The sequence below is a fragment of the Sus scrofa genome, chromosome 14 (genome assembly GCF_054392235.1).
Source record: "Sus scrofa isolate SSC_HxYL_T2T_F1_AM1 chromosome 14, Sscrofa_HxYL_maternal_Yorkshire_Landrace_v2.0, whole genome shotgun sequence".
Taxonomy (NCBI): Eukaryota; Metazoa; Chordata; class Mammalia; order Artiodactyla; family Suidae; genus Sus; species Sus scrofa.
Window position 1 is genome coordinate 108,086,142 of NC_139396.1, and position 22,151 is coordinate 108,108,292.

Consider the following 22,151-nt stretch of genomic DNA (forward strand, 5'->3'; position numbering starts at 1 on the left):
AAAATAATGCTATCTGCAGCAACATGGATAGAACTGGAGACTCTCATAATAAGTGAAGTAAGTCAGAAAGAGGAAGACAAATATCATATGATATCACATATCTGGAATCTAATATATGGCACAAATGAACCTTTCCGCAGAAAAGAAACTCATGGACCTGAGAACAGACTTGGGATTGCCAAGGGGGAATGGGAGGGAGTGGGAGGACTGGGAGTCTGGGGTTAGTAGATGCAAACTATTGCATTGGGAGTGGATGAGCAGTGAGATCCTGCTGTGCAGCACAGGGAACTATATCCAGTCATTTGTGATGGAACATGATGGAGGATAATGTGAGAGAAAGAATATATATATTCTTGCTATACAGTGGAAATTGACAGAACACTGTAAATCAACTATAATGGAAAAATAAAAATCATAAACAAGAAAAAAAGTCAAAGCAAAACAAAACAAAAACCCAAAGTTAATTCAGTTTTCAGAGCTTTTACCGTGTTAATTGAAGCTATCTTATATGTGTATGGTCTGTTTGAGAGCTGGGGATCTGTTTTTTCGTTCTGTTGTCAAATTTTTTACTGATTTAATCAAATCACAACCATGCATGCACAACTTTGGGGTAAGCCCAGGAATTCATTGAAAAATTAAGTAGATGTTGTCTCTCTTCCTAAGCTCCTTTCTCTACGATTTCCTATTACTTTCTAGTTCTGTGAGTCTCCTTTTCTTAATCCTTAGGCCAGAAAGCTAGGGCTTCAGTTACCAGTCTCTGCATGTGCTTCAACTGCTTCCACTTTCAGAGATAAGCAGCAGGAGGACAGAGGGAGAAAAAAAAATCAATAGGGATTTGAATCACCCTCTTGGGACCAGAACTCCATGGATTGTAAAGCATGCTTCCCCTCTCAGCCCTGGTTCCTGTGGGCTCCTATTGCTGCCACAGGAGATTGCTTGGGGCTGGAACACAAGTCAATGGGAAAAAAAAAAGGAAAAAAGAAAAAAAAAAAGAAACAGAAAAATCAATCCTGGGGAATTTCCACAGAGTGCTGGAAATCCCCTTTACTGCTTACTGAGCTGGAACTAAAGGGCTTCCCCTGGAGCTCTTTCTATACCCTCCCACCCAATTTTGGATATCAGATTGTTTTTTTGGGGGTGGGGTGGGGAGGGCTAATGGAATGCCAGAGGGGAAAAAATGGTAAATTTACCATCAGTTTGGTGGCATTTCAAATTCTGCTCTTCTTCCCAGATCTGCCTGCTGCTATTTACTTTTCAGATTCGTTAAATAACTGCTCCATGCATTTTGTCAGGTTTTATAGCTGCATTTGGTGGAAGAGCCAGGGTGGACTGTGCTTAGTTTATCTTACCCAGAACCATAACTCCTATATTGAATTTTTATTACAGCAATTTCATATTTTGTTTACTTTCAAGATGTCTTTTTGTTCCAAGCCCTTTTATTTTTTTCGCTTTCTTTCTTCTTTTAAATATATAATAATAAAATTCCTTGGTCAGGAAAAGGCTTACTTATGCAATCAGGATAAGAAAAGGGAAACCTCTTATAATTTCAAAATAATTTTTTTTTCTTGAATAGATTTGCTATTGTCTTTTTTACTTATATTGTAATTTCCTGTGGTTTTCTTTATTTCAGTAGTTCATTTACTGGTTCAGTAGTTAATCTCCTAATGGGACCATAGTACTAGAAATGGTGAAAACATTGAAAGCATGTTTCTCTCTTTATATAGTTGTGTTTATATGTCACAGATTATAATACACAGTTTTATAAAATTTGCCCTTTTCTCCAAAACAGACTGTTGAAACATTTTCATCTTATTTTAGACTAATGCTTAGTTTCTGTGCCTTTGCATGTATTAATATATGTCCTGAGAATAAAAAATATAAAATTTGTTTTTAAGTGCATTAGAATATTCTTGTTGTCTTGTTATGTTATTTTTTTGTATAGCACCTGTGGATACTATAAGAAAAGATATACTTTTGCAATTCTAGGGTAGTGAGCTGGTATCAGTTAATAATATCTATTAATTAACTGTTTATTTCTCTACCTCCTAAATTTGGCTGTGATTACCTTGAGGGAAGATGAAAATGGCTTCTTCATTTTTATATTCCCAGCATCCAGAAGAGTCAGGTAGACTGTGGATATAAGAAACATTTATTCATATTCTTTTCCATTGTGTTAATTTCTTTGACTTCTTTATGTATCTCAAGTATGTTTTCTATTTTACTAATGGATTTTTTTCTGCAACTTCAATTCTGTTTTTCACCACTTCCAATACTTATTTAAATTGCTTCATAGTGGGATTCGAGTTTATTCTCTTCCTTTTTGAAGATGCCATGGAAATATCTCATTATGATTTTAAGCTTCTTCCTGTTTGCTCAAATGTTCTCAGAGGTCCAGTTTTCTGAGAGGCTGTTTTGAAATTTTGCTTCTGCTGTTCCTCTAATGGAAAAAGACTGAATCATCCAAATTCTGGATTTGGGGTTGGGTAATTATGAAAGGAACATTCTTTTTTTTTAATGGCAAGAGATTTATTTCAGATAAGTTTTCATAATTCTTGGTAAATAGTCTGCATATTTTCTTTTTTATCTTAATGTTTTAATTTTTTAAAAAGTATTGTTAATTTACAATGTTGTGCCAATTTCTGCTGTACAGCAAAGTGACCCAATCATACATATGTATGTATTCTTTTTTTTAATATCATTTTCCATTATGGTCTATCCTAGGAGACTGGATATAGTTCCCTGTGCTAAATAATAGAACCTTACTGTTTACCCATTCTAAATGTAATAGTTCATATCTACTAATTCCAAACTCTAAGTCCATCCCCCTCCTTCCCCCCTCTCCCTTAGCAGCCACAAGTCTGTTCTCTATGTCTATGAGTCTGTTTCTGTTTTGTAGATAGGTTCATTCATGCTGCATTTTGTGTTTCAAATATAAATGATATCATATGGTATTTGTTTTTTTCTTCCTGACTTCACTTAGTATGAGGATCTCTAGTTGCATCCATGTTGCCGCAAATGGCATTATTTCATTCTTTTTTGTGGCTAAGTAGTATTCCATTATGTATATATACCACGTCTTCTTAATCCATTTATCTGTTGATGGATATTTAGGTGGTTTCCATGTCTTGGCTATTGTGAATAGTGCTGCAATGAACATAGGATGCGTGTATATTTTTGAATTCTAGTTTTGTCCAGATATGTGCCCAGGAGTGGGGTTGCTGGATCATATGCTAGGTCATATGTTAGTTTTCTGAGGAACCTCCATACTGTTTTCCATAGTGGTTATACCAGTTTATATTCCCAGCAGCAGGGTAGGAGTATTCCTTTTTCTCTATACCCTCTCTGGCATTTGTTATTTGTAGAGTTATTAACAAGCCATTCTGACTGGTGTAAGGTGGTACCTCATTGTAGTTTTTTTTTTTTTTTTAGGGCTGCACTGATGGCATATGGAGGTTCCCAGACTAGGAGTCTAATCAGAGCTGTAGTCACTGGCCTACGCCAGAGCCACAGCAATGTGGGATCTGAGCTACGTTTGTGACCTACACTACAGCTCATGGCAACGCCAGATCCTTAACCCACTGAGCAAAGCCAAAGATCAAATCCATGTCCCCATGGGTGCTAGTCGGGTTCGTTAACCATTGAGCCATGATGGGAACTCCTCATTGTAGTTTTAATTTTCGTTTTTCTAAATATTGAGCATCTTTTCATGTGCCTACTGGCCATCTGTATGTCTTCTTTGGAGAAATGTCTATTTTAGATCTTATGTCCGTTCTTCAGTTGGGCTGTTTGATTTTTGTTGTTGTTTATAAGTCGTTTGCATATTTTGGAGATTAAGCCCTTGTCGGTTGCATCATTTGCAAATATTTTCTCCTATTCTATAGGCTGTCTTTTCATTTTGTTATGGTGTCCTTTGCTGTGCAAAAGCTTGTAAGTCTGATAAGGTCCCATTTGTTTATTTTTGTTTTCGTTTCTATTGCCTTAGGAGACTGACCTAAGAAAACATTGGTACAGTTTGTGTCAGGGACTATTTGCATATGTTCGCTCCTGGGAGTTTTATGGTGTCATATCTTATATGTAAGTCTTTAAGCCATTTTGAGTTTATTTTTGTGCATGGTGTGAGGGTGTTTTCCAATTTCATTGATTAACATGCAGCTGTCCAATTTTTCCAGCACCACATGTTGAAGAGATTGTCCTTTTTTTTTTTTTGGCCATTTTACATTCTTGCCTCCTTTGTCAAAGATTAATTGACTATAGGTGTCTGGGTTTATTTCTGGGTAAAGGAACATTCTTAATTCTCAGGTCCAGTCAGAGTTGAGTGATGCTGATTCCTCAGTGCTGCTGAAGTTTGTAGTTTCAGTTGAAAAAAACTTGTTATTTCTCTCTTTTCAGCATGTCAAATTATTTCCATATATGGACTATGATTCATAACAAAGTTTTTTTTTAAATTTTTTTTTTTTTTTTTGCTTTTTAGGGCTGTATCCTTGGTATATGGAGATTCCTAGGCTAGGGGTTGAATTGGAGCTACAGCTGCCAGCCACAGCCACAGCCACAGCAACCGCAGATCCAAGTTGTGTCTGTGACCTACACCAGAGCTCACGGCAACACATGATCCTTAACCCACTGTGCCAGGCCAGGGCTAGGGATTGAACCTGCAACCTCATAGTTCCTAGTTGGATTTGTTTCTGCTGAGCCACAAAGGGGACTCCTGTAACAAAGAGTTTTCTTCAATTTGGAGTGAAGACCCTAAAAGCACCTCTCTTTTTGTAATCATATTGGCAGTAATAGAGGCGGGGCTGGGGCTCAGGATAGTTTGTACATTTTCACCTTAAATCTCTCAGATGAGAGGAAATAAGCTATCACTGCATCATGGCCTGAAGTGTGAGCCCACATTGTGAGGTTTCTCAGTCATGTCCTGCCTCTTTAGTTATAGGTAGAGTATAAGCCCTGAGTTGGCTCCAGGAGCTCAGGCCATAGCCAGTCTCTTCTCTTGACCCAATGTCCCTTATAAGATGGGGTCCTGGGCTTGGTCTTGCTGCTGGTGCCTACTCAGTTCTCTCCAAATTTTGTAAAAAAAGAGTATACATTCATTTTTGATGTTAATGTAGACTTTTCCCCATTTGACAGAGAATGTCACGGATATTTTACAAGGAAATGGAAAGAAGGACACTTAAGTGGATTCTCTCGCAGCAGTAGCTTTCTGAAATGACAATATATTTTCTTTCTTTTTTTTTTTTTTTTGGTCTTTTTTTATTTTAGGGCCACACCCACGGTATATGGAAGTTCCGAGGCTAGGGGTCAAATCGGAGCACAGCCACAGCAATGCCAGATCCAAGCTGTGTCTGTAACCTACACCACAGCTCACAGCATGGCTGAATCCTCAACCTCCTGAGTGAGGCCAGGAATCAAACCTACGTCCTCCTGGATGCTAGTCAGATTCATTTCTGCTGAGCCGTGATGGGAACTCCTATATTTTCATCTTAACTTCCTTATCTATTGTTTTTATCAGAGAATCCTTTCTGTGTTAAGTCTTGCACCACCTTAGTTTCCAGGTACATAATTTTTGGATGAAATTTTCATCTTCTTTGACAATTCTGCCTATCATCATTGTTGATCCTGTTTTTAAGTCTACTGCCTCACATCCTTCCCTGTCCTTATAAAATTCCTTCTGTCCTTTGCCATGACTCAGCCATTCTGCCATGCAAAGCCTTGAGTCGGAAGACTCAAGTCTTGTGTTAGCTTCTCCTATCTTGTAGCTGCATAGTCCTTTTCCTTACAGAGTTATGATCTTAAGAAAGAAAAAGAAAATGAAAACATAACCACTGTCTTTACCTGCTTCTGGTTTTACTGAGGTCTCTAAAATCTCTTGATGTGCAATCAATTTTCTTTTGACTTTATTTGCTCCCATGTGATAGGGATAAAATTCTTGATCCATGTGCTGGGTACATGGCATAAAACTCTCCATCATGTAGCATACTCAGGTTTCAGAAGGAGAGCATATCTGCTATAGCAATACATGATGATGGACACCAGGCATGTTGGTTACTATTTCACCAAATTCAGTCAGGCTAGTTTAAGCACTGCGGGTCAAGATCTGTAAGGATCTGTATGAATATCACAGGAGTAACTGGGAATCAGAAATATATACAGACTTACGGGAGACTGGAGTCAGGACCTGAAACAACCTGAAAGAACCAGTTTATTCTCTGTGTTTTAAGGGCTACAAAGTCTCATCTCTGTGCCTCTTTGTCATCTACACCTTCCTTTCTCTGTTGTGTATATGAATAAGGCCAAATATTGTCATGTCCAGTTTAGTTTCTCATCATTTCCTTGTTCAAGTATACCACAGAGATTGACTAATATCTCCCCAATCCAAGCTCCCGCAAAGGAAAATTTATTGGCCCAGATTGGGTCCAGTCAGCTGTGTCACGTAATACTGCAAGGGTTCATCTCTGTGAGTGGGGTGGCTGTTCTCAGAAAAAGGGTTAGTTGGAAAGATATCAGGAAAGGGACCTGCCACAGTGTCCCCCTATAGGACCTCACTGAGTCACACTGTCTTGGACCCAACAAGGGTAGTTTCTCTCCATTGGGTACACTTCACGCCTCAGATATTTCTATTACTCCAGAATTCCTGGTGTTCATCTTCCAAGGGCAGAATCCTGAATGTGTAGTTTTGGCTCTAAAATGGTTCACAGATTCCTCATTCTTTAATCCTTCTCTCTGTATATCTGTGCCCTCATCTGTAAAAAGTACACATAATGATACCTAATGGCTTTTGAGAAATTAAATAAGATCATGTATAGAAAGGTACCTGGAATAGTACTTGGCATGTGACAGATGTGAGCCACAGTTGCTTGGATTCTTGCTCTGGCCATTGGTTTATCTTTTCTTCTTTGGAATATTTTTCTTCTTTGTGGTTTCCTTTCCTTAGTGCTTTTTATGACAGCACACCGTCTTTGCCAAGGCCACTGTCTGTGGTTTGCAGAATTCTGCTTCCTGAAAATGAGAAGAGCATTTCACCATTTTCAGTCTACCAGAAATTTGCAATTTTACATCTGTTTCTCAAAGATCGCCGACAGAAGCTTGTTGATTCCACTTGAAAATTCTCTTTGAAGCTCTAATGAGTTGGCCAAGAGACTCGAAAACACTGGGGGGGGGGGGAGGTGCCTTCATAATGTCCTAATGAATTTGGGGCTTTCCTTCTCTCATAGCGGTTTAATCCTATTCTTCCTTGTCCAAATACCATGCTCTTGGAGGAGTGAGAAGCAAATGCAACATAAGGGAAGTCGCTTTCCAGTGTTCATCCATATTCCACAGTTGGTCCCAAGTTTATCCCTTCCATGAACGTTTCCAGGCTGTCAGTGTAACTGAGAAAGCCTTATGGAGAGCCTTAGCATTTTGTACCTACAACTCACACTGGTCCGTTTTTCATGTTTCTGTTCATCAGCTTTGATTATGTTCCTCCTTCCCATCTTTTAAGTGTGTTCTTTTACAATCTGAATTAGTTAGTGCTTGGTGGGCAGATCTAATGCTTTCTTTAGATAACAGTCTGATTAGTTGACTGACAAAATGATTCACTTATTCCATATCTAATTCCTGGGAGTGTTTGAGGCAGCTATAGCTGTATTATACTAACCATTACCCACTGCGTTTAAGTATTTAAAATAGCAGTTGCTTGGGGGCAGGGACCAAGCTTCATCTTTTTTTCTTTGTCTAGAATGGAATCTGGCACCTAAAGATAACAATAGCTTCTATCCATTGTGCTGTACTAGATGCCAGGCTCTTTAAAGATATTGTCTTATTTAACCATCACAGTAATCACGTAGAAAAATGCTGTTACATCTTCGTTTTTATGTGAGACAACTGTAATGTAGCAAGGTTAGTTAACAGGACCAAGATTCCTGCTATAAAGTGGTGGGGGTGGGGCTCAAATACCCCTGTCCAAACATGAGAGCCAAGCTCAAAGCTGCTCCTCTGTTCTGTCTTGTCCACTGGAGGCCCCCATCATGACTATTGGATTGAGTCCTCCACCTTTTCTTTTTCATCAGGGTTATTTACAAATGCAAAATGCAATCACAGTGTTGAGCATTATCTTCTTCACCAAAGTATCATTACTCATAATCCTGCTTACCTTTGCTCTTAAATTTCTGAAATCTGCCTTCTAAAATCTAGTACAAACCTTCATCTTTGCCCAGATGATTCTTTTTTGTTACCATGATATAGTATTGTAATTTTCTCTTAAGATTCTTTATTTTCTACCTCATTAACCCTTCCTTCTTGGTGGTCAGAAGGAAGTCTAAGGCCTTCGTGATCACTTCCTTTACTTCGGCCACTTCTCTCTCCACTTTAGTAGCTTTTCAGCACAACAGACTCTTACATCTGATTATTCCCAGCTTGAGTTCCTTCCCATTAAGATGAAGGGATAGCTCATGAGCGTCTTTTCCACACCATTTTAATTTCTCTTAATACATTGTGTGTTTTGTTTGATGTCAAAAGCGATAGATATTATTACCTGAGTCAGCTATTTCTTTGAATAAATTTTGGCTACTATTATTGTTTAAAGTCATACTTCTCTCTTCTGTAGGAGTTTGTTACATGGATTTATTTAGGCATTTGTCTCGTGGTCTTAGACCAGTAAATGTTTAGAACACTTACCTCCCCATCCCCTTGGATTTTTAGGATGGATTTTTTTTCCCTGTGGGATTACTGAAAACAACAATCCCAACTACTTATACACTAAAACAGTTCAAAGATTAGCAGAGGAACACCTGGAGAACTAAAGCTACACGGATGGTCTTCCTTTTCTAAGGTGGAGATGGGGACCTACAAGGTGTCTGGCCACTAGGTGGCAGCGAAAATGGTTATCACAAAGTTTATTCATTACTAATTTTTCTAGACTGACACAGAGAAAAGGGAAAAAGAACTGTAAACATTGGGGTTTAAAGAAGTTTTGTGTTAAAATTTCATGTTCATGAGCTTTAGAAAAATAACCTTAAAGAAGGGCTGTGGCTATCACGTATAGGCTCTGAGTTCAGCAACAGGTATGGTAAGGGTACCACTGCATCAGAGGAAAGATCTGATCCGTGTCATGGTGTGTATGTGTGTACATGACCAAATTCTCTGCTCACTTTAGCTATTTCCCATCTTTTTCAGCTTAAAGTCTTCTCTCTGAGATCAGCTGGTCTCTGGATACAGGCTTTAAAATTATCATCTAAGGTAAGAACTCACTTTTTTTTTCCTTCTTTTTAGGGCTGCACCCGTGGCATATGGAAGTTTCCAGGATAGGGGTCAAATTGGAGCTGCAGCTGTCAGCCTATGCCACAACTGGAGGAATTCGGGATCTGAGCTGCATCTTCAACCTACACCACAGCTCACGGCAATGCATGATCCTTAACCTACTGAGTGAGGCCAGGAATAGAACCCACATCCTCATGGATACTAGTCGGGTTTGTAACCTGCTGAGCCACAGCAGGAACCCCCCTAAGAGCTTACAATTTTGTCATCTTTAATTTTGGTCCAGAAATCCAAATCCTCATCTTCTCTTTCTCACATCAAATCTTCACTGGTAGGATAGGTGAAACTGCCATCCGAGCTTTTAGACCAACCACCTTCCCCTTGCAGACCCTACCAGCCCATGGGTCCTTGTTTTTCACAGTTATTTTCTTGAAACTCTGGCTCAGTTTCTGAGGGGATATTTATAAGCATTATTGCCTCTCTAAGGGTTTGGCATCTCAATTCCTCCTCTGGATCTTGAGTCCAGATGATGTTCTCCCCATTCTGCTGATGTCAGTGTTGAGGGTCAGAGGTCACACAGCCATTCCCCAAAGGAGCTGGGATTTCAATCCAGATAGACCTCATATCAAAGGGCAGTTGTCTTCACAGCCCTGTGCAGCATCCCTATGGGAGAGTCTCACTATTGGCCTCAGAATACAAGCCGTTGCTGTTTCTCCAGAAAGACAGGTTCTTCTTTTGTGGAGAGTTTCTCTGAATGCACAGCTCCCTCTGGGCTGTTCTTTGGATCCTTATGTGAGGCCAGCGTTAAAGAGATTCTTTATTAAGATACAGGCTTGAGTCCTGCACGCTGCCAGGGACAAAGCACATTTCTCTGCCCAGTTTTCTATGAAGTTTTCTTTAGACACATTTGCACTTTGTCTGAAAGGGAGAACTGCTGTGGGATGGTCCCACTCCGACACCTGCAGAAAACGGCTCCAGGACTCAGAGGCAGAAAAGATCAAGATTGTCCCACAGTGTCCCCTGGTTTACTTACTATATTTGTCCCTTGAGATGAGACGTTTATGGAAAGGAGCTGGTTTAAAGAGGATGCCACTGTGAAAATATGAAGAGAAATCAGCTATTTTCAGCTCTGCTATGCTTTAAAGCTTGGAAAATCAGGAGCCACATAGAAGATTAACCCAATCTGTTTCCTGCTGTGCTTCCACTGGGCCAGACTCTCTGAAGGCCTTGCTGTCTGACTCTCATTAAGAATGTCTCGTCATCAAGTTGAATCAGGCCCTGACTCTGAGGTGGGATTGCTTTTTAGGGATATGTTCTGAGAGGCTCAGTGGCAAAACAGTTGCTTTAGACATGGCCAAGGAGGAGAATATGGTTTTTGTTTGGTGACAAAATGAGATTGTAGCTATCAGGGAAAATAGGAAAGGTGAGAATTTCTCATGAGCGTTCTTAGCATAGTGTCAAGACCTCTAAATCTGCAGCCTATAAGTGACTAATTGGATCAGCCCCAGGAGTCAGGACATGCCATGGTTAAGCTCTGAATAATGCATGAGGACAGATGGTTTGGTTCGGCAGCTCTGGGCAGGCTCACCACACTTTACACACGGGAAGAAGGAGAGGATTCAAAATGTATGAATCACACTCCAAAGGTGCTTGATAATAAAATAAATGTTATTTTATTTAATCTTAAACCCTTTGAGAGTGAGTACTATTATTATCATCCCATTTGGTAAATTAAAATACAGATGTTTATCAATATTTAGTAACTTGCTTAAGGTCACACGGTGGTCAGCTGGTCAGCGGTGGGACCCAGATCTGACATTGTGGCCTCTGATTTGGAGATGATAGAACAGTGTGTATTATCTTGTACACGACCTAGCAAATGGTGGCTCTAAATGTAGGATATTATTTGTCACACACACACACGCACATGCATGCACACACAGCAAATAATGGCCTGTGAGCATTTGCAGAGAAAGTTTGAGTACTAGGACACAGATGGGATTCTGAGAACAGATTTCCATTTAACTTCATTCCTTTTGTGGATAAGTTTACTGGATATAACATGCTGTGAGGAGTGACCTTAATAATTATCTCCAGGAATAGCAATGGTGACTGGGAGTCATGGACTTGTAGAATATTGCTCTGACTCCCCAACTTTTGCAGGTGTTTCCTCACTTCATTTGATCCTTGATCCTTGTAACTCTGCTTAAGTTGTCACATCTCGACTCTATATGATGCACCAGGCCTGGACGCATTCCTGGACACTGGCTCTGAGTCCCAGTTTGCCCCACATTTATAACTTACACAGCCCCTCAAATTTTGGAGTCCCCTCTCTCTTCTAGTCTCTCCAGATGGCTTGAGTTTCAAGTTCTTATATAAACCTGACAGCCACCTTGGACAGGTGACTAGACCAGGGTGGTTTCCTGAGAAGGGAGTGGAGCTAACCTTGCCTCAAAAGCAGGGCAGGTGTGGCCAAAAGTAGGCGGGCAGAGGTACTGAAAGTTTCATGCACTGAAAGGACAAATATTTTGATTCAGGGTGAGGTGAGTAAGTCAGAATATCCATGAGTCAGGTCCAGAGACGGGGACAAAGAAGGCAGCACATCTGCTGTGTGATTGGGAGGACGTACGTGAAGTGAAAGGGATAGTGACCGTTTTGGGTAACTGTCCATGTGTAACAAATGCAGTGGCTCAAAACAATAAGTCAATTTAACTTAAGACTTTGCAGCCTGATTGAGTAGGGCTTTGTGAGGGAGGCCCATTACTACTGAATCACCATTAGTTGGAGAGGCTCTTCTGGGGCTGAGGTTTCCACCTCCAAGGTGGCACAGTCATGTGGCTGGCAAGCTGTTGCTGGCTGTTGACTGAGGGCTCAGCTGGGCTGCTGGCTGGGGTCTTGGTTCCCTCCTACAGAGGTTTCTTGATGTGGTTCCCACAAACTGCTTGGGTTCCTTCACAGCATGGTGGCTGGATTCCCAGAGTGAGTGTTCCAGAAACCAGAACCAGCTGCATTGCCTTCCGTGATCCTCCCCTCATGCAGCATCACTTTTGCCACCTTCTGTTTGTGGAGTCAGTCACAGAGGCCTGTCCATGTTCAAGCAGAGGGAAAGTAGAACTCAGTTCATGATGAGAGAGGTGTCAACATCGCATTGTAAGAAAAGAAGAGCAGGTGGGATGAAGACCTTGTTGTGAGCATTTTTGGAAAATGCACCCTGCTGCCAAGGCTATTGGAAGGAATGCAAAGAAGGGAGATTATACAATGTAGTCCCAGGCCTTGGTTTCAGAACCTTGGATCTAACTGTCCTGAATGGATTGTTACTCCTATGAGGCAATTAGCTGATGCTGGGAAAGCTCAGGAAAAAGGTAGTGTTCTGTCTTAAGAATATTGAAACTTCTGCTGATAGAGGTAGTCCAGTTATTGGCTTCTTCCTGCCCAGTTACAGCTTTGGTGTGATTAGTGGCGTTTGTCTTCAGTCTAGTCTGGTGTGAAAGGAGTGGCAATCTTTTATCACTGGAGTCATGGCAGAGGAAGGCCTAAAGCATTTGTGTGGAAACGTCACCTGTGTGTGTGTGTTTATGTGTGTGCATTTATGTCTTCTAGAAAGTAAGTGGTACTAAAGGTCAGCTATCATATACATAAGCTAATAGCTGCTGTAAACAGTTGGTCCTTAGGGCCAGTTCAACAGTGTAGGTGGAGTTTGGCACTGCTCAGTCACTAGGGTGAAAGGCAAGACTCCAGAGCCCACATGGCAAAAGTGATGTGTTGGGCAGAGTTATACAAGGATTGCCCAAGCTTATGAGCCTGATGATGTGTATCATGTGCAGAAAGAAGTCTCTGCTCACAACTGTTTCCCCTTTGTCTCTCTAATTCTCCTTTATGGGTCCTCATTGGATTTAGCAAACCATAGTTCCAGTAACACAAGGATGGGGTAGAGTTTCAACCTTTTAAAATTGTTAACGATGTATTTCTGTAAACGTAACTGGGCATTTGTTTCAAATGTAGGAGAAGAATATGGAGAAGAATCCTGGGCTAGAGAAGCACACAGCCAAAGAGTGATAAATGTTGAGCGAATCAGTGATTATACGCTCTATTTGTTTAAGGAGCTGGTACCTCTCTTAAATAGTTACCGCGGCTCGATGGGGAAAATTGGCTTTCAGGGATGTTAAATGTGTCTGTACGTGTGAGGGTTTGCACCTGGTTGGGATAAATATGTGTGTATGCAGGGTAAATTTCACTTTAAATGCATGATTTTCTTCATGAGTCGTAACTACCAGAGAGAATATGATTTTGTGCTTTTTCAAAGCTGTAATAGTTCTATCAACGAAAGAACAAAATTAGAAAATTCAAGCTTCTGAATATAAAATAATCATATAAATTGTACCTTCCTCAGGTTTAGGTGTTAAATGACCAACTTTGCATTTTCTTTAACTCTATTTGTCAGCCAGTCAGACAACAAATGTTTATAGGGAGCTTACCTTGTTTCAGGAGCTGCTTTAGATGTTGAGCAGATGGTGGAAAAATAACCGAAATCCTGCCTTCAATGATCCACAGACTAATTTGGTGATAAAAATAACTACACAAATAAATACAAGTACACATATGCTTATGTGTATATGTTATATGTTATAGATGTGTTATATATGTTTATATATGTTCAATGTTACACGTATGAATATAAAGCCGATGATTTCATGAACTGATAAGTGTTATGAATACAGTGAAAGTTATATAATAGAAATTGACTAGGGAAAGGGGCAGTTTAAAAGTCAGGCCATCAGGGAGGGTCTTTCTGACAGGTGACATTTGATTTTGGCATCAGGGTGGTGTTGGCCTTGTAAAACGAGTTAAGGAGTGCTTCCTTCTCTTCAGTTTTTTGGAAGAATTTGAGAGGTATCGGTATTACATCTTTGAATGTTACGTAGAATTAACCTGTGAAGCTATATGGCCCTGGACTTTTGTTTCTTGGGAGCCTTTTGATTACTATTTTAATCACTACATTAGTGATCCATCTCTTCAGATTCTTGATTTCTTCCAGATTCAGTCTCGGAAGGTTGTGTAATTTTAAGTCCGTCCATTTCTTCTAGGTTGTCCAATTTGTTGGTGGATAGATGTTCGTAATATTCTCTTATGATGTTTTGTATTTATGTGGTATCTGGTGTTGTTTCTTCTCTTTCATTTCTGATTTTATTTATCAGGGCCTTCTCTTTATTATTCTTAATGAGTGTAGCTAATGGTTTGTCAACTTTGTTTATCTTTTCTTTTCTTTTTTTTTTTTTTTTTTTGTCTTTTTGTCTTTAGTTGTTGTTGTTCTTGTTGTTGCTATTTCTTGGGCCGCTCCCTCGGCATATGGAGGTTCCCAGGCTAGGGGTCGAATCGGAGCTGTAGCCACCGGCCTACGCCAGAGCCACAGCAACGCAGGATCCGAGCCGCGTCTGCAACCTACACCACAGCTCACGGCAACGCCGGATCGTTAACCCACTGAGCAAGGGCAGGGACCGAACCCGCAACCTCATGGTTCCTATTCGGATTCGTTAACCACTGCGCCACGACGGGAACTCCTGTTTATCTTTTCAAAGAACCGGCTCTTAGTTTCATTGATCTTTTCTACTGTCTTTTTAGTCTTTATCTCATTTATTTCTATTCTATGTTTATGATTTCCTTCTACAGAGTGACATTTGAGAAGGAAACAGCTATTTGGAGATGTAGCTGAGGAACCTTCCAGGATGATCTTGATGGGATAAAGTGGGAAGCTTAGAAGGATAGAAAGAATACCACTTGCTGGTGAAAAATGAGCAAAGGGTCAGGGAAGTAGAATGATTTTGGAGAGACAGACAGGGATGCAATAATACTGGGGCTTTTGGGTATGGTAGGGGGTTTGGTTTTATTCCAACGGCAATGAAAATCTGCCGTAGAGTTTCTGCTGTCTGGGTTGCAGTTTAGGATGATTTTACTCTGAATAGATAGAAAGAATTCACTGTAGAAGTTCAAGTTTGAAGGCAGGAGGCTTGGCTTAGTTTAGGATTTAGCAACAGTGATGGTGCATAGTGATGTGGGGAGGAAAAGGGGTACTTCAATGAGAAGAGTAAAGGATACTGACCCTACCTCCAGGCATAGTGGTACAGGCCTGCTGGGGGGAAGGGTAGCCATCATTGAAAGGGCTGCAGGATATTTGGCACACATAGTGGATCAGCAAGAGGTTCCATTAAATCAAGAGAGAAGAAGGAAATCAAGAAAGTCAAATGCCAAAGCCCTAGGAGAATTTATTGATGATGGAATATGAATCCAGTGCTCACAGAGGCTGTCCTCTCTTAGCTGATGGGGGAGCTCTTGGGGGTGAGCACTTTGGTAGTGGCCTCTTTGCAGGAAATACATGGTTGGGGTGTGTACTGTGGCACTCAAGAGAGCAGAATAGTGAAAGTTCTGGGTAATTGTTCCTTCTAGAGTGCATGAAGGATTTCTCTGGGGAAAATTCTTTGTCTTTATAGTAGAACACATTCTAGAAGTGTCTTTGCACGAAGGGGAGGGGCAACTGTTGAGACCTGGTCCCTGAAGATTGTTCAGAAGAGTAAAGAAACCACAGAGGAGGGATGCTCAATGGCAGGTTGCAGCTCAGTGTATCATGGGACATGAGCGCTACATTTTGTGTCCCTATAAATGGATATGTTTTAACTTGGCATTTCCTTTGCTCACAAAAAGGAAGAAAAAAAATGAGGATAACACCATATGACTAAATGATATAGGAAAATTTGGGAATGGAAATGAGGTCATATTAATAAAATTTTAATTATATAATTACAGTCTCTGTTGGATGATTGCTTTACTTATTCTTAATTTGGATGGGGAAAATTTTTCTGAGCAATTATTGTGGAATTTTATGTACTCTTTGGTGGGCTTTGGGTGAAAGCACAGAGGAACTTAAAACTATCAATAAACAAAGCCACAGGCTCTACTGGAAATACCTGCCACTAGACTCTGACAGAATTTACTGAGAAATACTGAGCCATTTTGATTCCATAATTTCTCTCTGTGTGTATATGTGTGTGTTTGCTATATTTGGAAAGGATTCCAGAATTGTGCCATAGATGATGGGGAACCAATTTAAATAATTTGGGGGAATGCCTGAAGGCAATGAAATATAGAAATGCTTCTGGAACTACTGAGGTATGCAGGCTGTTTCAGAGTTCTCCTGGAATGCATGTCAACAGTACCATCTTTTTGAAAGAAAAACAATTTTCACTTAAAATTGTAACTGACATCTCTGATCAGTTTCTTGCAAAGAGTGGAGGTTGATTAATGAGTTCTAAGAAATCATCAGTTTCAGTTGTTTGAATTTCAAAAGATGCTAGGAATCTCCAAGAAAATGTTAAGCAAATCATAAGGAATATTGAAGGATAGAAGTTTGGCATGGAGGATTAAGTATCAAAAAGACTGATGCAGGAGTTCCCATCATGGCTCAGTGGTTAACGAATCCGACTAGGAACCATGGGGTTGTGGGTTTGACCCCTGGCCTTGCTCAGTGGGTTAAGGCTCCAGTGTTGCTGTGAGCTGTGGTGTAGGTTGCAGACGTGGCTTGGATCCTGTGTTGCTGTGGCTGTGATGTAGGCTGGCAGCTGCAGCTCTGATTCCTCTAGCTTGGGAACCTTGTGTGCCGTGGGTGCAGCTGTAGAAAAGAAAAAAAAAAAAAAAAGGACTGATACATTACTTCATCAAATACTTGCCACTTATTATAAAATTCTTCTTACTCTTATCCATAAGCCAGGCATCTTTCTGGGAGTTGGAGGCAGAGCAATAATCAAAAAGATAGAAATTTCTACTCTCATGGATCTTGTAGAGTAGTGGAGAGAGGCAGACTATAAACAAAGTAAGGAAGAGAAAACAAGGCATGTAGATAAGTGCTATGGAGAAAAATAAACTTAGAAGGGTAGGTAAGGAATCCTGGAGGTGGGGAGTCACTTTTAAATAGGGTGGTCAGTGAAGGCTTTTCTGAGAAAGAGAATTCCAGCAACAATTTCAGGATGTGAGGGAATAAACAATATTGTAAGTGTGATCTAGACAGATGGAATAGCAGTTGCAAAAGCTGTGACACTTAAGCATGTTTTAGTAAGCTCATTCTGGCTTTAATATTGAGAATAGAGCATAGGCCAGCAAGAGTGCAAGTGGGAGGATTGAAAGGCTATTGAAATAGTCTGGGTGAGACATGGTAGTCGGTTGGACCAAGGTGGTAACAATGAATATGGGAGGAGGTATAACAGTCTGGATATATTTTCAAGAAGAGCTAACTGGATTTGTTGACAAATGGAATGTGGGAAGTGAGAGAAACAGAGGAGTTGAGAATGAGGCTAGGCTTTGGTCCTGAATTACTGGAAGGATGGGATTGCCATTAGTTGCACTGGTGAAGACTGTAGTAAGTTTTGGTGGTGGGCAAGATCAGGGTTTCAGTTTTGTTCTTGCTAAGCCTGAGCTGTCGCTTAGGCATCTGCATTGTGAGGTCTAGAGGCAATTGGACTGATGGGTCTGGAAATCAAAGAGAAGTCCAAGCTGGGGCTGTAAGTATGGGTGTCATCAGCCTAAAGATAGTATCCAAATCCACGATAATGGATGAGAACAAACACTAAAGGAGGTATTAGAGAAAAAGTGAAGGTCAAGTAGAATGACTGACTATTGTTCTTAGCAACCTAGAGGCCGCTGGTGATGTTGTTAAGAATGGTGAGGGTGAAAGACCTGAAAGCAGTGGATCTGAGAGACAATTGGAGGAGAGAAATTAGAAACAGCAAGTAAATACAGTTCATTTTATTATTAGTTTGATTGTAAAGGGCAAGCAGAGATAAAGGGATGGAGTTGGAAGGGGAAGCAGAATAAAGGGAGTTGTTGATTTTTTTTTTTTTTTTTTTTGATTTCTTGGGCTGCTTCCACGGCATATGGAGGTTCCCAGGCTAGGGGTCTAATCGGAGCTGTAGCCGCCGGCCTACACCAGAACCATGGCAACAGGGGATCCGAGCCGGGTCTGCAACCTACACCACAGCTCACAGCAACGCTGGATCCTTAACCCATTGAGCGAGGCCAGGGATGGAACCTGCAACCTCATGGTTCCTAGTCAGATTTGTTAACCAATGAGCCATGATGGGAACTCCCTGATTTTTTTTTTTTTAATGTGGGAGAAATAACATCATATTTGTGAATAATGCATTAGCAAGAGAAGAAGTGATGCTACAGAAGAGGAGAATTATTGAGCTTCATTTGTGAGTAGGTGAGAAGGGCAGGGATCTAGTATGGAAATAAAGAGGCCAACCCTAGCTAGGAGTTAGAGCAATTTATTCAACGTACCGGAAGGGAATATTAAGTATTGAAGCCCTGATTCTGGGGGTGGAGGTGTTGTAGTTAATTCAGGGCACCTTCTAATTACTTCCGTTGGATTTAGGAAGGAAGGGGAACAGTGCAGGGAGTGTGAAGTTAACTAAATCTGCAGACCCTATCAGTGAGCTTGTAGTCAAGACTAGATCTGATCTGAGATGCTTCAAAAGCAGTGTGTGGGGTTGGTAAGACTTCCTGTGGAGTCTCCTTTGGCACCCAGTACCACCTCACCCATCACCACCCAGGATTCAGTCATTGATGTGGGTCCCTGTGTCCTGGGTACTCATCTGTGCTTTATTCCTGATTTCTATATTCCAAGGTTCTGCAAGCGTACACAGAAGGAAATCCTAGATTAGAGGAGAAGGCTGCTATCTGGAAAGTGCTTATGTGAATAACTAGATTGCAAAAATTTAAGTTTTTTTTTTAAGTGGTTGCCTTAGAATTTGCAATATGCATTTACGACACTTCTAAATCCATTTTCAAATAACACCACACCACCTCACAGGTGGTGTGAGTACCTTAAACACATTTCCAAATTCCTCCCTCCTGTCCCTTCTAACACTGTTGCTATTCATTTCACTTAACCTTAAGTTATAATCCATAAGTTATAATCACCCAGTATATTCTTCTATTCTTATTTTGAACAAAATATTATCTATTACATCAACTAAGAATAAGAAGAATAAAAGATTTTCTTTTGATTTCATTATTCCTTTTCTAATGTTCTTTTTCTCTCTGACCTAACTTAGATCTGAGTTTCTGACCTAACGCATTTTCCATCCTTCTGAAGAATTTCTTTTAACGTTTAACAGGTTTACTGGTGACAAATACCCTCAATTTTTGTCTGAGAAAGCATCCTCTTTCACTTCCGAAGGATAATTTCACTTCAGGATACAGAATTCTAGCCTGGTGTTTGTTTTTTCTTTCAACAGTATAAATATTTCACTTCACTCTCTTCTTGTTTGCATGGTTTGTGAAGAGAAATCTGATGTTAATTCTTATTCTTGCTGCTCTGCAAGTAAGGGACTTTCCCGCTTTGGCTTCTACAAAATTTTCTCTTTGGCTTTGATTTTCTACAGATTGAATGTGGTATACTTAGTTGTAGATTTTTTTTTTTTTTGGTATTTATTGTGTTTGATGTTCTCTGAACACTTGGATCTGTGGTTTATTTTTTGTCGCTAATTTTGGAAAATCTCAGCCATTGGTATGTTCAAGTATTTCTTGGGTTTTTTTTTTTTTTTTCTTCTAGTATTTACATTATGTGTGTGTTATACCTTTTATAATTGTCCCATAATTCTTGGATATTCTCTTCCCTTTTTAATTTTTTTTTTTTTTTTACTGTGTTTTTCAGTTCAGGAAGTTTCTATTGACATATCTTCAAGCTCACTGATGCTTTTCTCTTGGCTGTGTCTACTCTTCTGATGAGCTCATCGAAGGCATTCTTTATATTTGTTACATTGTTTTTTTGATTTCTAGAACTTCCTTTTGATTCTTTCCTAGAGTTTCTCTCTATTCATAGATTCATATCTGTATCCATACATTCTTGAATGCCATCCATTTTGTCCATTAGAGTCCTTAGCATATTAATCATAGTTATTTTAAATTCCCAGGCTGATATTTCCAGAATATCTGAGTCTGGTTCTGGTGCTTGGTTTGCGTCTTCAGATTTTTTTTCTTTTAGCTTTAATTTTTTATTTTTGCCTTTTAGCATGCCTTGCAGTTTTTTTTTTTGAAAGCTGAATATGATGTATAAGGTAAAAAGAATGAAGATAAATGTGCTTTTAGCATGAGGTTTTATGTTTATCTGGTAGCACTTAGGCTGTTTGTTTACTTTTTGCTGTAGTTTTAGGTGTCAGAGTCTAGAGTTTCCTCTGGTGTCCTTGTTTGTGTCCCCCTGTTGTCTGTGAGTTTCCCTAGAGGCTCTTTGCTAAGTAGAGCCTGAGCCTTGTAGTTCTTTTCAGCTGTTACCTCCTGTCATTACAGTTGATGTGGTAGTAAGATGTAGGGGGAGGGGACACCTTCTCTTTCCTTATGAGAAGGTCTCAGTATGTTGATGAGCCTGCGTCCCTGTGCTGTGGTCTTTACACGTGCTCCTCAGCTCTCTTCCATAGTCCCTGTCTGAGGGGACACAGGAAGCCGAGAGTGGCTGAGGGTGGGTGTTTCCCTTTCTCCCTGGTAGTTAGGCTTGGGTAAAACCCATGTTCCTTAGGCCCCAGTGAAGTGGTTTTCCTTGAGTGTTGGCCTTTGTTAATGAGAACGGAAATCTCTGGATGCATTACGAAATGGTTAGTTTCCCTCTCCCCCTGCCTACAGTGTGAGGAGATATTTCTCTCATCTTTACCCTGATAATCAGTTGATAGGGATCCTAGAGTTAAAACTCATCAAGCAATTCCCCTCTGCATCCCCCAAAAGGGTAAGTCCTCTTGAGGTTTTATCTCTTAAATTAGTCCACACTAAGCCTTGAGAAATTAGTTAACCTTGAAGTCTTCTTACCAGGCTCCAGCTGTGGCTCCTGCTGATTATAACCCTTATCCTCTGTATTTACCTTTCTCTCTAGATTTGGGGCAAGTGATTGCCTCATGCCCTCTATTCTCTGGTGGTTCTAAGAAGAGTTGCTAATTTTCAGTTTCCTTTTTTTCTTGTGAGGATAGAGTGACAACCTCCAAGTTTTTTTACATGGTGAAACTGTAAAATGTGGAAACTGAAGTCCAAAGGTTTTTCAATGGGAAATGCTTTAGGCTGTGGTACCCTTAGCCCAAAGGAGAGCAAAGGAGAGAAGTCAGTAAAGATTCCCCATTGTAAAGAGATAAGGAAGTGGGATAAGTAAACAGAGATAAGGGGAAATTGTCAGCTTCTGACAATAGTTTATAATTCTGTTTAACCCAAGCAAAAATGTTCTCTTTCCTCCTCTCCCTGGACCCCCTTTTCCTATTGTCTCTTTCTTCCCTTTACTCTCACCTTCCTCTTTGTCCTCACCAGTCTCCTTCTTCCTTTTCCTTTTCTTCCTTTGTGTTAAGATTATGAGAGATTTCCTCTGTGGTTTCAGGTGTGTCAGCTGTTGGCATTTCTCCCAGGGGGAAGGCAGCTTATCTCCTTTGCAGGCTGGCTTTGCTGGATTGTCAGACAGATGCAAAATGTTAGGATCTCCTTGATGCTCACATTGGATCCAGTCCCAGATCTTTTACGTAATGAAACAGGAGAATTCTTCCATGATCTTTGTTGTACATTCTATTTTTTTGTGTGGACAACAGGGTAGACATAGGATGGCTTCAATTGTTTTTAGAGGTAACTCCTTGGGCTCTCAAGTGGGGATGATTTAATCACTTGCCAAATGTTGAAGACAACTGTTCAAGGAGGCTGGATGGAAGCTACCAAGTACCCGTTCCATCTGCCATGTTGGAGTTTATGGAGGTGCTTCCCATTGGTTTTAATATGCTTTGCTTATACTCTTGTGAGCCATTTTATTCTTCATTAATTTTCACAGGGCTCTTGCTATAGACAGAGTGAACATGTAAGCGCTTCAATTTGGCTTCCATGGGAAGTTATTCGGAAGCAACTGTTGTAGCCTG

The 22,151-nt window shown here is 40.3% G+C and overlaps 1 long non-coding RNA gene across 3 annotated transcripts in view; it reads left to right on the forward strand.

Moving 5' to 3' along the window:
- LOC102160043 (uncharacterized) overlaps positions 1–22,151 on the forward strand; it is a 730,195-nt gene that overhangs the window by 161,777 nt on the left and 546,267 nt on the right. For all 3 annotated transcript variants that reach the window (XR_014827486.1, XR_014827490.1, XR_014827485.1), the window contains one exon: positions 9,151–9,213. This is a non-coding gene — a long non-coding RNA (uncharacterized LOC102160043). The remainder of the gene's footprint in view (positions 1–9,150; positions 9,214–22,151) is intronic.